Here is a 15,877-nt window from a genome sequence, read left to right as displayed (position 1 = left end):
TAAATCCATTTAAAAATGCACTTTTAACATCCATTTGAAACAATTTGAATTTCATAAAGCAAGCATATGCAAGTAGAAGTCTAATGGCTTCTAATCTAGCTACTGGTGCAAAGGTTTCATCAAAATCAATCCCTTCTTCTTGATTATATCCTTTAGCAACCAATCTTGCTTTATTTCTAATTACATTACCATGTTTGTTTCTAAAGACCCATTTTGTGCCAATTATTGAACAGTTTTTAGGTCTTGAAACCAAAGTCCAAACATTATTTCTTTCAAATTGATTAAGTTCCTCTTGCATTGCATTAATCCAATTATGATCTTTTTCAGCTTCTTCAATAGTTTTAGGTTCAAAATGAGATACAAAAGCACAATGATTAAACACATCTCTAAGTGAAGAGCGAGTTTTTACACCATGCATAGGATCACCAATAATTAACTCCTTAGGGTGGTTGTGAACATACCTCCATTCCTTGGGTAGGTCATTTGTACCTTGAGGTTGTTCTTGAATTTCTCACCTATCTCATCTTGTTTGTCTTCTTGTTCCTTGTCCTCTGGAGTGGCTGAATCTTTCAGAGTGATCTCCTTCATACCTTCTATTAATGGATCTGCATCATCAACACCCTCATTCTTCCTTGAAGGAAGATCGTTAGATTCATCAAAGACAACATGAATGGACTCCTCAACTACTAAAGTTCTTTTATTAAAAACTCTAAAAGCTTTACTAGTAGAGGAGTAACCCAGAAAGATTGCTTCATCTGATTTTGCATCAAATTTACCAAGTCTTTCCTTGCATTATTTAATACAAAACATCGGCAACCAAAAACATGAAAATATGCAATATTTGGTTTTCTTCCTTTCCAAAGTTCATAGGGGGTTTTCTTTAAAAATTGTCTAATCAAAGCACGATTTAAATGTAACATGCTGTGTTAATAGCTTCCGCCCAAAAATATCTTGGAAGGTTGCTTTCACAAAGCATGGTACGGGCCATTTCTTCTAAGGTTCTGTTTTTCCTTTCAACTACCCCATTTTGTTGGGGTGTTCTAGGAGCAGAGAAGTTATGGCCGATTCCATTCTCATCACAAAATTTTTCAAAGTCTTGATTTTCAAATTCAGTTCCATGTCACTTCTAATATTTTGAATTGAAAATCCTTTTTCATTAGTGACTTTTCGATGAAATTTAGTGAAAATATGAAAAGTTTCATCTTTGTGTGCCAAAAAGAAAACCCAAGTAAAACGTGAATAATCATCTATTATTACAAAACCATATCGTTTTCCTCCTAGACTTGTGGTTCTAGTTGGTCCAAATAAATCCATATGCAAAAGCTCTAATGGTCTAGAAGTTGAAACAATTTTTTGGATTTAAATGAAACTCTAGTTTGCTTACCTAGTTGACATGCATCACAAATCCTATCTTTTTCAAAATTCAGTTTAGGCAAGCCATGAACTAATTCTTTCTTAATTAATTTTGAAAGAGAATGCATGCTAATGTGAGCAAGTCTACGATGCCAAAGCCAACTAGTCTCATTAACTTTAGCATTTAAGGATACTAGGCATTGCATGTCTAATTTGGCTAAATCATTTAGATCTACCATATAAACATTGCCATGTCTATGTCCTATAAATTTGATGCCATCATTAATAGGACTAGTCACAATACAAACAGATGATTCAAAAACTACTTTATACCCTTTATCACAAAATTGACTAATGCTAAGTAAGTTATGCTTTAAACCTTTAACTAACAAAACATTTTCAATATATTTGGAGGGAGTGATACCAATGTTACCTATCCCGATGATCTTTCCTTTGCCATTATCTCCAAAGGTGACCATCCCTCCATCCTTAGCATCAAGCGTGATGAATTGTGATTCATCACCAGTCATGTGTCTCGAGCATCCACTGTCCAGATACCATTTCCTGTTTTCTCCATGGGATGCTAGACACACCTGCAAACAAATATCAAGTTTTTGTTTTAGGTACCCAAGCTTTCTTGGGTCCTTTTTGGTTAGTCAAGATGGTTCCTTTTGGAACCCATATTTTCTTTATAGTTATGTTTGCACAAGTGTAAGATTTATGTCCTATTCTACCACATTTAAAACAAGTAGTATTGGTAGGCTTGTTACTTGAATAATTTACATAAATATTTTTCAGAAATTTTTGTTTCTTTAAGGGGTTATAGCCAAGTCCGGCCTTATCATATACGGCCTTTTGATTTTCAAGAATCATATTTAGTTTGTTTGAACTTAAGGTGAATTTATCTACTATAGGTTTCAGCTTATTAATATCATTCTTTAGGCTTTGGTTCTCTTGAAGCAAAGTAGATTTTTCAATTGAAAGATTTTCTGCTTGTTTTACTAAAGACTGATTTTTCAATTTTAGTTCTTTGTTTTTCATTCCTAGTTTCTTCAATTCATCAATTAAATCATTGAAGGCTTCATGCAATTCTTCAAAAGTAAATTCACTAGGGTTTCAGAAATTACCTCATTATCGTGTGCCATAAGGCACAGGTTGGCTTGTTCTGTTGAGGTCTCCTCATCGGAGCTTGAGTCGTCGCTCGCACTCCATGTGGCCATCATTGCCTTCTTTTTGAACTTTTTGGGACCTTTCTTCAATTGTGGACATTCGGATTTGAAATGCCCCGGCTTCTTGCACTCATAGCATATAAGGGGTTGATCTTTTTCTTTCTCTTTGCTTTGTTCCCCTTTTGTGAAAGGTCTCTTTCTCATCCCCTGTTTCCTCTTTCTTAGGAACTTCTTGAATCTTCGGGTGATGAGTGCCATTTCTTCATCCTGTTCTTCATCTTCTGTGTCGTCAGTTTCTTCATCAGGAGAGGCTGTGGATTTGAGGGCAATGGTTCTCTTCTTTTTGACTTCATCCTCTTGATGTTGCTTCATGCTAAGCTCGTGAGTCATCAAGGATCCAAGAAGCTCTTCTAGAGGTAGAGTGTTCAAGTCCTTTGCTTCTTGGATAGCAGTCACCTTGGCTTCCCAGTTCTTGGCAATGACCTGAGAATCTTCCTTACAAGCTCACTGTTAGTATAAGATTTGCCAAGACTCTTCAAACCATTAATTATATCAGTAAAGCGAGTAAACATAGCAGTTATGGACTCATCATGCTCCATTTTAAATAACTCATATTTATGTACAAGCATGTTTATTTTAGACCTTTACTTGATTTGTTCCCTCATGGGTTACTTCTAACCTATCCCATATTTCTTTAGCAGATGCACAGGTAGAAATGCGATTAAATTCATTTGCATCAAGTGAACAATAAAGAACATTCATAGCTTTAGCATTTAACTGTGCCAATTTCTTATCAACCTCATCCCATTCTCTTTCGGGTTTGGTTGACTCCTCACCATCTATTATCTTGGTGGGTGTGTGTGGACCGTTCACTATGATACTCCACATATCATAGTCTAGTGCTTGTATGAAAATCTTCATCCGAGCTTTCCAATAGGTGTAATTAGACCCATTGAAAAGTGGAGGTCGGTTGGTAGATTGCCCCTCGGCTAGAGAAGTGCCGACGTGGGTTGCCATAGATCTTTGGCTCTTTGATTGTTAGATCAAAGAAGGGCTAGAGCACCGGGCTCTGATACCACTTGTTGCCCAGCTATGCAACCCAAGAGGGGGGGTGAATTGGGTTTTAAAAATTTAGGCTTAACTAATTACTTGTAAAAATTATATATCAAAAGCTTGATGAATGAGGAGAGAGACTTTAGTTTGAGATTAATTACTTAAAACAAGAATGCAAGGATATAATGGAGAATTAAAGAGAAACAATAAAGCATGCCACAAACACAATGATTTATAGTGGTTCGGTGCCAACCTTGCACCTACATCCACTCCCCAAGCTCCTACTTGGGAATTCCAATCCACTATACTTTGTATTCAACCCGAATACAACCGTCGGAAACTCCGACACTAGCTATCCCAAGCTAGTCCACTTGTTTCCGGGTACAAGCCGACCCAATACACTCCGATTTCAGGTTCGGATCAACCTTTCCTTGTTTTGGAAACCCTCCAAAACAAAAACAATTACTCACAAGATAAAATCAGTTTAGAGCACAAATAAGTACAAGAATAGCTCCTTAAGTGAGCGAATATAACAATAAATACGCTTTACTCAAATGAAGAAGCCCTTCTTGGATTTCCTCAAAGTGGATGAGAGATGAAGTAAATGCTTGAGGAGTTGGTGAGCTTGATTGATGGCTTCTTGAAGGCTTTAAATGAGCTCTTGAATGAGTTGAGAAGTTGGCTTGAGAAACCTCTCTTGAATGCACTTGAATGCCCTCTTGAATGCTCTTGATTTTCTCTTTTCAAATCACTTGAATGCCTCTTGGATATTTGGATCTCTCTCTTTTTGTTTTCCACCTTTTGAAACCTTTTATAGCCTTAAGAGACAAGGGAAAACAAACTAGGCAGAAAAAGAGCCGTTAGAGCACAAAAAGCAGCATTAAAAAGCAACCAAATCTGGCCAAAAACTAGCCGTTACAGGCAAATCCCGTCATATGAGTCGACTCATGAGTCGACTCATGCCTCAGGGGTCGACTCATGAGTCGACCTCTGTTGCAAAGTCCAGAGATTGGTTTCTGGATTTTTTGGCCCAAAACAGCAGAGGTCGACTCATGAGTCGACTCATGCCTTGTGGGTCGACTCATGAGTCGACTCACAGGTCGTGCCAAGCCAGAAAACCAGCGTGCCATGGCTAATCTTTGCGTGCCAATCAGCTCATAGTTTCATGAGTTGACTCATGAGTCGACTCATGAACTTCAAACCTTCATAACTCCAAAAATATAAGTCCAAAAACCATGAAACTTTCACCAATAGATTACATATCATTTGTTCTACACGATGATGCTATCAAATCAGAGTTTTGATGAAATTATGATTTTGCCCCTGTAGAGCATAAGGTCTTTTTCAAATAAAAAATATTTGTATCCCTTCAAACTGTTTTGTAGTCATCAAAATCAATCTAGGAGCAACAAGTGACTTTTTTAAGTCAGCGATGGAGCAAAAGTTACACTATAGCCATGAGCACCTAATCTCGATGATTACTATTTGAATTTAGTTCTCTAACATTTATATGGTGATACATTTGTGAACTTATTTGAGTAAATATTGAATGCCATTGGGTTTAAGAGATCTAAAAATCAAATGAACCTAAAGTATATAGGTGGTTCCTTTAGCTAGTTCATATATAAGAAGAAATGATTTAACGACTGAAGAAATATGAGCTTTTCGACTCATTGACTGTTGAGTTATATCTAGTCTGTGAATCATCTCTTTGAGGATTAATAATTATGTTATCCTTTATGGACAGAGAGATAGGATTGCAGAGATACTTATCTTTGTATGCATTTGATGTGTGTGATCCATTTGATGAGCCAGATGAGGGAGGTTATCTCTACTTCATTATATTTACCTATGATCAGTTATGGTATAGATATGCATATGAGATATAAATCTGAAGCCTTTGAAGGATTCAAAGAATTCAGATATGAAGTAGAAAAGTAAATCAAAAAAATCTTCAAGGTACTTCAATTAGATCGAGAATGCAATACCAAATAGAGAATTTCATGGTTATCTCAAAAAAAATGGCATAGTCTCATAATGGAATCCTCCTAATACACCCTAGCTCAATGGGATATCTATGAGGAGGAATGGTACTATATGAGATATGGTCTGGTCTATTATGAACTTCACTGAGTTAATCTGTATTTCTTTAGGGACAAGCTTTAATTTTTGAAATTTAGATTAGGTTATCTCTAAAGTTGGTTTCACTACACCATATGAGATATGGTATGGTGGATAAGTTAAAGGATAGGTCTTGAGAGCTCATTTATGGGGTATCCTAAAAGGTTTGGGATGTCATTTTCTCTTTCCAGTGGTTCACAATGTAATTGTGAGCAATCATGCTGCTTTCTTAGAAATAATGGAAAGATGAACTCAAAGAAAGAGTCTCTAAAGAACAGTGAGTCATAGGATTTGTAGAACTTTTTCATAATGAGTCAGTATATATAGTACCTCCTCTACCTCAGAGATCTAGTAGGATCTTCTATCCTTCTAAAAGGTACTTGATATTCTTACAGAGGATTAAGAGAAAGTAATTCTCAAGGAAGATTGGGAATATTGAGATAATCTCAAAATCTACAACGAGACGATGTTGGATGTCAACCTCGAGAAATAGATATGTGAATAGTCCTATTGGATGAATATCTTTGGAAGGTATCTATATGCAATGGCCTATGGATTTCATTTTCAGCGATGGTGATCACACTATAAAGATCCATTCATAGATTTAAGTAGACAACTCAGAATGATGTGATCAAATTATTTGATTTCATAAAAATAAGAAGGAATCATATGTTTACATGAAAGTCAGTGAGAGGGTCCCATACTGACATCGGTTATAATGTAGTTGCATATAGAATTTTCATCAAAGATCTAGTACAAACATCCTATATTCTGAGAATAAAGGTCTATAGAGATAGATCTTAAAGAATATTTGATTTTTCACAGACAAGTACATAGAAGAGGTGTTGAGAGGGTTCGATATAGAAATCTGTAAGAGAGATTCATTATCCTCTTGGGCATAGGTGTATGCCATCCTATGTACTCAATTTCGTATCTCTTGCTGTGAGATTCACGAGCAGATATTTATCGAATCTAGATTGAGAGCATGGATTGCTATGAAAACATCCCTAAGCACTTGAGAAGCACTAAAGATTTATTTTTGATCTTTGAAGAAAAGTTAGAGCTAAGAGTGGAAGGATATACTGATGATAGAATGTTTACATCAGTATGTATTCTTGAGTTATGATTAGATCGATATGTTAGAAGGGTTCCAAGCAACTGATCAATGGAAGCTGAATATGCTGTAGATGTGAAGAATACATTCTGGTTCTTATAATAGTTGTGAAACTGGATGTCATACCATCGGATGCCATGACACTTATTGCAAAGAAAATGACTCATAGCCCTCGCTAAGGAGCTAAGATCTCACCAGAAGTCCAAGCACATAGAGCAAGGATATACGTGATTACCTCGAGTCGAAATAAATTGAGGTGTAGAGAGTAGACTCCACATGGAATATAGTAGGTCCAAGTCACTTAGCCAGCTAAAGATCGAAACCTGTCTTCAGAAGATGGAGCTCAAGTATATGGCAGATTGGCTTTAGTGCAAGTGGAAGTTTCTTAGATGTGTGTCTTAGAAGTCAATCTTGACTGATGCATATATTTTTTTAGGATATATTTTTGTACTTGATGGATAGTTTTTATTATAATCATGTAGTATGGGTCCATGATTTATCCTAAAAATTAACAAAGATGATATTGTATTTTCTTAAAGTGTTTGAGAATTTGAGACATACATCATTAGTGGTTAATTTCTAAATACTTTCGATCATAAGATCATCACGGAGGATAGTGATCAATCCATTTAAGAATCGATGCATGGATCACCTTTCTTCTAGATAGATGGATCTTGAGTCTGTAGCATGAGAACACTGGGATGAGAGTGCAGATGGTTGTTAGAGAACAACTTGCACTGAGCGTGACCAACATGAAAATCACTTTAATGTCTACTCACTCATCAGTGGATTGTTTCGATACTGCAGTGGTGTGACTGGTCCTTTAACTTACGGTGTATTGGCTATTCATAGCGAGACTACTGAGTTTGACTACACATTCTCTTGATCCCTAGCCATTCGGATCCTGGCTATGTATATTGACTATTGTAAGTTCAAATTCACTGTTTTGGAGTAGGATACACCTAGATAAAATCTATCGATCTTGATAGAAAAGAGTAGTCCTATGCGATTCGTAAGACTAAATTCAGAAAATCTCTGATCAGAGCAAGTATGATACTAAAAAAGAGTTTTCGTGAGATTTACAAATGAACTCGAGTTGAGTCAATCTGATATATGACTGATGATGGAATTTGACGAGTTCTTCATGATCTCTATCTAGTCAGGACTCACGATCAGAGGGATTGTATTATAGGATAACTGCATCTAGAGGTTCATTCTTCTGTTCTGCTGAGTTGCCACTATAACGCTACTAGACATCACTGATAGATCATGAGAATACATTAGGATCATTTTCAGATCAACAATCCTTATTAGAGTGAGCTGGAATTGTTTGAATCCATCGAAAGGAGTTTTGATGATACTGTGATGGTGATCATAGTATGTCTCACTATCAGACAGAATAGAATCTGAGGGGTCACACACAAAAGAAGCATGACCTGATCAATGGTTTAGGTCATATTCAAATTATTAATCTGATTAATAGTTTGAATTTTAGAAACTGCTAATTTGTAAATGTTACAGTTTTGCAGCTACTAATTGTTAGCACAAGGACGTAATTGTAAGTGTTATAATTTAATTGGGGCTGACTAAATTATGGATCAAATTTTAATTAATTTAAATTAAATTAAATTTAATCAGATTTAATTTAATTTAATACTAATTAGGTTCAATTATTTAAATCAGATTTTGACTTCAATTCTGATTGGATCAGGTTTGACAGCCTTTCGAATTTGATTCGATTCAGACTAGATTTAAACTCGATTTAGATCCATTTTGAACCAGATTGAACCTAACCTTTAGAGTCCAGATTCTCTGAGCTTCTCTCTTCAGATCTCATGCAGAAAGAAGGGAGAGTGCGCATGGAGATGTGCCCCCTTTGCTTCTTGCGTGTGTGAAAAGAAGGGGTGCCAATAGTTGGCGCCCCACTCATTTGGAATTCTATCTCTTCATGATTTATTTTCTATTTGAATTTGATTCAAATTAGAATCAAATCCTTATTAGAATTTGGCATTGAGAATGATTTTTGTGCGACAAAAAATTTTAGAAGAGAGGGACGCACATTTGCGTGTGTGAAAGAAAAGGGGATGCCAATAGTTGGCGCCCCTCCTCTATGAGTCATCCTTTCTTATCTTGGTCTCTCTTTCTATTTGAATTTGATTTAAACTAAGAAAGGGATAATGTTTGAAAAGAAGGGCATTTGGACCTGATTTTGTGCAACAAAAATCAAGGAAGAAGTTAGGCGTGCGCTAATATCATGAGTGGTTTTTCTTTCTTGCCGTGTGACCTTCTTCTCAATGCCTCCCTTCCTCCTTTCTTCACCTCCATACCCCATGATCTAATTAGATCAGGTCTAAAAAGAGAGAAAGAGAGGAGAAAAGAGAAGAAGAAAGGTTCTTTCTTCTCTTTCTGGCGGCCCAATTTAGATCCTGTCAGATCTGCACGAAAGGATTCATGTAGCCTTCATCTTCTTCGAGTTCTAGAAGAGGATTCAAATCCAAAGCTGAAAAGTGAGGCCTGTAAAGTGCTAGCACATCGGTGATCTCGGTGCTCCTTCAGATATCTCCATGTGGATACTAGCAGAGGTCGGATGCTTGCGTGGCTATGATTCGAATCCTAGACATTGCAGGATCCGAAGGTATGGAGATTAGATCTCCGATTTTTCTTCTGATATCTTTTATTGTTATTTTTAGATTTTAGATCATGGTGACATATTCGTATCAAGATCCAACACGTGATTTTCAAATCTGATCTGGTATGTGAATTTAAATTTAAAATAAATTAATTTAATTTACTTTTGCTGCATATATAAATCTGTTTTATGTTAAAAATTTTTAAACTACAACATGAAACCACCAAATTTTCTAACAGTACATTATAATATTATGGTAACATTATAATAGCATAATATTGTATAATACTAATATTAATATGTAATAATAATTAAATATAATTATATTATATAATATTATTATATATATAGATATATCATATATCATATCATATCATATTATATTATTGCATTATATTATTATAATAATATAATGATACATTACTATATTATATTATGTTATATTAGATCATATCATATTATATTGTTATACCATGCAATATAATAAAATATTATGTTATATTATATTATATTACATTACAATAACATATTAGATTATATTACATTATAATAATATTATAATATGTAATCATATTTTAAGAGATAATTATATTTTACCTATCTAAGGTTATGTCCAATTTCATGAAGCCCATTTATGGTTTGCAAACTAACACTAAATCCATCTGAGGTCAAATATATCAGACTCCATTACACTCCATTACCCACCTTTGTCATAAAATAGCATCAAGGGCTTTTTTCATGCAATTTTGCAAGACTTTGAAGCCGCGTTCTTCCCCAACTCATAAAATTGGAGGCATATTTCTCTGCATCAAAACTTTTCCCACCAAATTAAAGTCTTCATTCACCTAATCTAAGCAAAAAAATAAGTAAAATTTGATAAAGAGGTACATTGCTATTTTTTTTTATATTTTATGAGATAAATCGTTTCATTTTCTAAGAAGAGTTATATGAGGATTATGCTATTTGTTTTGAAATATTAAACTTAGAAATAGGAATTAGTCCATGGGTATTAGTATTTTATGAGTTTGTGATTTTTTTTGTAGGACTAAGGGTTTGAAATTATTTATTGCAGTGGTTTATCTCATTTAGCAGTGATTGGACTAGTTTAAATAATTATACAGTGTCTTATTGTATCTAAAAATATTTATTATAGCCATCGATGCCATTTAGTAATGGTTGGATTAGTTTAAATGATTATGCAGTAGTTTTAGTATATCTAAAATTATTTATTGCAGTGGCTGATCCAATTTAGTAGTAGTTAGATTAGTCTAAATGACTATGTAATAGTCTCCTTTTTGCTTTATTCCATGTAATGATTAGTTAATTCTTTTATTCATAGACCTAGTTGTTGCTAAATAAGTATAACAATTATTTTATTTTGGCTACAAATATTTCTAAGGATAGTTTTTGCTTTAAGATCCACCATAGAGGAGTGTTATTGAAGGCACTAAACGCTAAGTATACTAAAGGTAAGATAGATTGTTATAATAATATTGATCTTGATCTCATGAGTTTTTTCGAACTTTAAAATATGTATGTCCATCTAGGGTGTTCATCTTTTAATAATATGTACTTATGGTATTTAAAGGTAATAATGATCATAGATTAAGGGTATTATAGAGTGATGATGATGCTATATATATATAGAATTACATCTAGAGTGGAAGCTATTTATCATTGTGATTTATGTGGGGATTGGGATGCCGCCGTTGAACGTGATAAAAGGCTCTATATCTATTCAAGAGGATGACTTTTACAGCCCCAGTGACTCTAGATTTGGGGGTGGGGGCTGGCCGAAGGGTCGGCGATGAGAGTTGTATGGCTGTCTCAGAGAGAAGGGTTAGGAGAGGAGATGGGATTAAAGTTAGAATTTGGGTGGTTTGATCATTAGACTCTTTTAAGTACATATGATATTCCAACTCATTTTAAAATAATTCAATAAATCTACATCAATCACCTATCTCTTAATAATTTGTCATATAGGCACCAGTGGTAAGCTATGCCCTAAATTGTGAGGTCAGTGGGGGACATTACAATAAATTAAAAAATATAAGATTGACATTATAATAATTGGAGATACAAGAAATATTTGTAATTTTTTTAATGAAAAAAATATTTGTAAATTGAGATAAAATATAGGATGTTATTTATTTTTTATCAAATAAATTTAGATCCATTAGGTCAGTTTGGATCAAGCAAGACCCATTTCTAATCTAATACTTTCAATCTGAGGCGGTGCTGGATTTGTTTTTTTTTTAAGGGCCAAACTTTGGTTCCTGGGAAATCGATGGGAGTCAACTCTTCGACATCATGGTCCTAAAGGCTGAGTTGAGGGTGACTTGGGCTAGCATTAGGTATGCTCCTCTTGTCCATGGTGCAGAGCATGTCATCATAGAGATTGACTTTGCCGTAGTGGTGGAGTGGATTTGGGACCATTTGAATATGCTTGCACCTCTTCCACTACTGTGCAACATTTGGAGGATTGTTATGGACTATGCCACTTTCGATATTAGGTATGTTTATTAGGCGGCAAACAAGGCGGCAATCTATTTAGAGAGTGTTTGTGGACCGAGGTTACAGTTATTCCTTCACTTTTCAAGATATTTTATTTTCGAAGTTTGTTGGATATATTTGTCATGACCCAAATTCGGGACATAACACGGCCATGCTACCGAGGAATGGAGCCCACGATAACACGAAGCCAATCCATCATAATCATCTAAAATCCGTTAAATAAAAAGATTCAATTCTATCATTCATCAAATAATCGAACCAATATTGGTTCAGAGCATCTAAATCCAAAAGCAAGTACTAACCCGAATCTCAACATTCATAAATAACTACAAATCCATGATTATAAATTAAACTTCTGCTGTCAAATTTTCAAGCTTGCTATGCCGATCTTCAAGTTTGGATTCCTTTTGCAGATCCTAACCTTATTTCTCTGTTCAAAAAAAAGAAAACAAAAAGAATATTAGCTACACTAGCCCAGTAAGTAGAACTTGCACTTCCTTATCGGATCAAACATAAGTTTTTCATGATAATGCAATATTTAGAAGATAGCAGATAATACAAAATAAAGCATTTCATAGAGCATATAATAAAACAAGTTATAAACTCATCATGCATGCATAAATCATGTATATTTCACAATCATGAATCGTAAATCATTTTCATCATGTATTCATATCATATTTCAAAATATTGCTCACAGATATTCGTGCTAAGGTCACTATTATACCCGTGACAGGGCCATGTTTCTTAATCGACAGAGTTCTTAATTCATGTGCCAACTTTATACCCACTGACAGGACCATATTTCATGTGGATGCTAGCTCTGGATGTCGACCTTCCCGAAGGGATTCATTCATAGCCATCTGAGAGCCTTTGAAATCATTATATCTTTTTTCTTAAAGCATACATATACATAGATGGAAAAATAATAAAATTCATGCTTCATAATCATGCTGTTTTCATAAGACATATTCATGAAATCAATACTCATAATAAAATATACTTTTTCATATCACATATGCCGATCCTTATTTTATGAAAAATTATGATTTCATCAATAACAATTTTTTTCATAAAAACATGATCATTTAAAAATAAATAAGGAGCATAAGATCTACTTACCTCGTTCATCTTAGATCTTCAGACTTCGTTAAAAAAATCAGTTAATCCTATTTAAAATATCAAATCATCATCACTTTCTATTCCATGAGTATAATAAGATTACATCATAAGAAAAGAGGACTGTTGACCGGATGTGTCGGACCATTCAGATACCAGGGCAATTCAGGATCTCTGATCTGAGGGTCAGATTTAAGTAACTTGATAAAAAAATCATGAAGCACAAATCGAATTAAGGTTAAGATTAATCAATAGGATTCTTTAATAATGAATTTGAAAAATCTTTGATATGATCAAATGAGGTTGACATATAGCACGGATATCAAAGCAACTTCAGATCATCTTGTTAGAGTCAACATGAACCCCTAAAAGATGAAGGCGTGACTCGATACAGGATTCATAGACCTTTTTAGAGAGAGAAAGTCGATCATGAGAGAGAAAGTAGAAAGAGAAAGTGGAGAGAGAATCTTCGTATCCTTCAAAAGTGGCAATCATGATTGAGATCATCAGAGGTCATATCAGGATGACTTAATATTGATTAACCATGATTGATGTTATCAATTTTGAATAAGGATCGGATCGGGATCTAATCTACTGCACGAATTTCGGAGCAGTCTCAGATCATCATATTTTCATCTCAAGTTTATCTTAGGTCTGTGATGCAATCAGAGAGAGAGAATGACCCTAGAGAGACAAAATCTAAAATGAGAGAGAAAGGTCTAGAGAGAGAAAATAGGAAGAAAATCTAGAGAGAGAAAATATAGAGAAAAGCTAGAGAGAGGAGAGAGAAAGACTTAAGAGAGAGATGAGAGAAATTTCTCTCACATGTATTTTTATTATTATTATATATATATATTTTCCTTTCTTTTTCTTTTTTCTTTTTCTTTTTCTTTTTCTTTTTCTTTTTTTTAGAGAGAGAAAATAGAGAGAGAAAGAGAGAGAAGAGAGAGAAAGAGGGAGAAAGAGGGAGAGAGGAAATTTTTCTCTTATTTTATTTTTTTTTATTTTTCTATTTTTATTTTCTTTTCTTTTCTTTTTCTTTTTCCTTTTTCTTTTCTTTTTCTTTTTTTTTCTTTTCTTTTCTTCTTTTTCTTCCTTCTTCTTTTCTTTTCTTCCCACGGCCTCCCTCGGCTGAAACAGGGGAAGACCATGAGGTCCCCCCGTTGGTGGCCCAAGCTTCGGTGAGATGGTGGCTTGGCCGGAGGTCCGACAATGACGGCCGACCATGCGAAGCCGATCGACGATGGAGTTCGACCGGCAGGCTTTCTTTCTTTTTTTTTCGAAAAATAGGGGATCCGTCCCCTTTCTTCATGATTTCCGACCATTGACCGATCGCCGGTGGCCAAGCACTCAAGGAAAGAGAGAGAGAGATGAGGATCTGATCTCGGGGATGAGACGTCGAAATCGACGGTCGGTGGCTGGAAAAGAGAGAAACGTGGCCGGTCGAACAGGGGTTTCATGCTTCATGGGTTTTCTGGTGATCCCGATGGCCGACTGGGTGCATGAAGCTTCAGAAAGAAGGGGAAGGAAGAGAAGAAGAGGGTTGGAGCTTACCTTCAATGCCGGCGAGGCTTTCCGGTGAGAAATTGAGACGGCACAGTAAGGGTATCCGCAGCACTTTTCCCGACGATCGCCGTCGATTGACCCGAGATTCTCCGGTGAGAGAGAGAGAGGAGGGTTCTCCTCCTTAAATAGAGCTGGAGAGGCTCTTTCCGACTCCGATTGGGAGCCGGTGAATGGAGGAAGAAGACTCCCTTCGGGAGTTTCGGGAGTCTTCTCCCTGTTTTTCTCTTTTTTTTTTTGTGTTTGGGCTTGTGGCTGGTTTTGGGCCCAATTGGGCCGGGTTATCACATTCTACCCTCCTTAAAAAAAAATTTTCATCCTCGAAATTTAACATACCTTCATTTTCAAATAATTGTGGATATTCATCTTCATATCGTCTTTAAGCTCCCAAGTGGCCTCTCTCTCTTCATGATTACTCCAATGAATCTTTACATACGGAATGATATGCCATCTTAGAACTTGCTCTTTTCGATCAATAATTCGGAGGAAAAATTCTTCATAGGTTAAATCTTCATGAACTTGCAATGGCTCATACTTTATCACACTGTTTGGATCAGGTACAAACTTTCTCAGTAGTGAAACATGAAAGACATTGTGCACTTTGGATAAATCTGGTGGTAAGGCTAGTTCGTAAGCAACATCTCCTACCGATTTAAAATTTCAAAAGGTCCAATATATCACAGACTCAGCTTGCTATGTCTTACAAACCTCATGACACTTTTTGTAGATGATACTTTTAGAAAAATATGATCACCGACCTGAAATTTTAATTCTCTTCTTTTTCTATCTGCCCAACTCTTCTGTCTATTCTGTGCTGCTTTGAGTCTTTCATTGATCAGATAGATTTTTTTCTCTAGCATCCATTTATTATCAGTAAAATCCTTCCTTATTTACAACTAACGTATTTCATAATATCTTTTGATTTAAAGGATTAATATTTCTAATTAATTCAGACCATCACGCTTTTGCTGCGCACTCTGATCTCAACTTATCAAATTATCTAAGTCTATTAAAAATAAAAATATCTTTGTATATTAAATCAATCAAAGATAGATCCAACTTTCATATTTCATAAATAATTTAGGGTAAAATTTAAGATTTCCTTTTTATTACTATCTCTTAGGCATAGCACATCAAAATTAAATCTTCATCCACCTTCTATGTTTGAACTTATTACATAAGCTTCACCACTCCTCGAGAATCCAATATGTCTAGAATTAATTTGAGTTAACCTTCGATTTA

The 15,877-nt window shown here is 35.1% G+C and overlaps 1 pseudogene; it reads left to right on the top strand.

The window, feature by feature from the left end:
* The first annotated feature begins 14,462 nt into the window (after window positions 1-14,462).
* LOC114912917 (uncharacterized) overlaps window positions 14,463-15,877 on the top strand; it is a 5,771-nt pseudogene continuing 4,356 nt past the window's right edge.

This window comes from Elaeis guineensis, unplaced genomic scaffold, assembly GCF_000442705.2.
Source record: "Elaeis guineensis isolate ETL-2024a unplaced genomic scaffold, EG11 Super_Scaffold_31900, whole genome shotgun sequence".
NCBI lineage: Eukaryota > Viridiplantae > Streptophyta > Magnoliopsida > Arecales > Arecaceae > Elaeis > Elaeis guineensis.
This window is presented reverse-complemented; position numbering and strand designations above follow the sequence as displayed.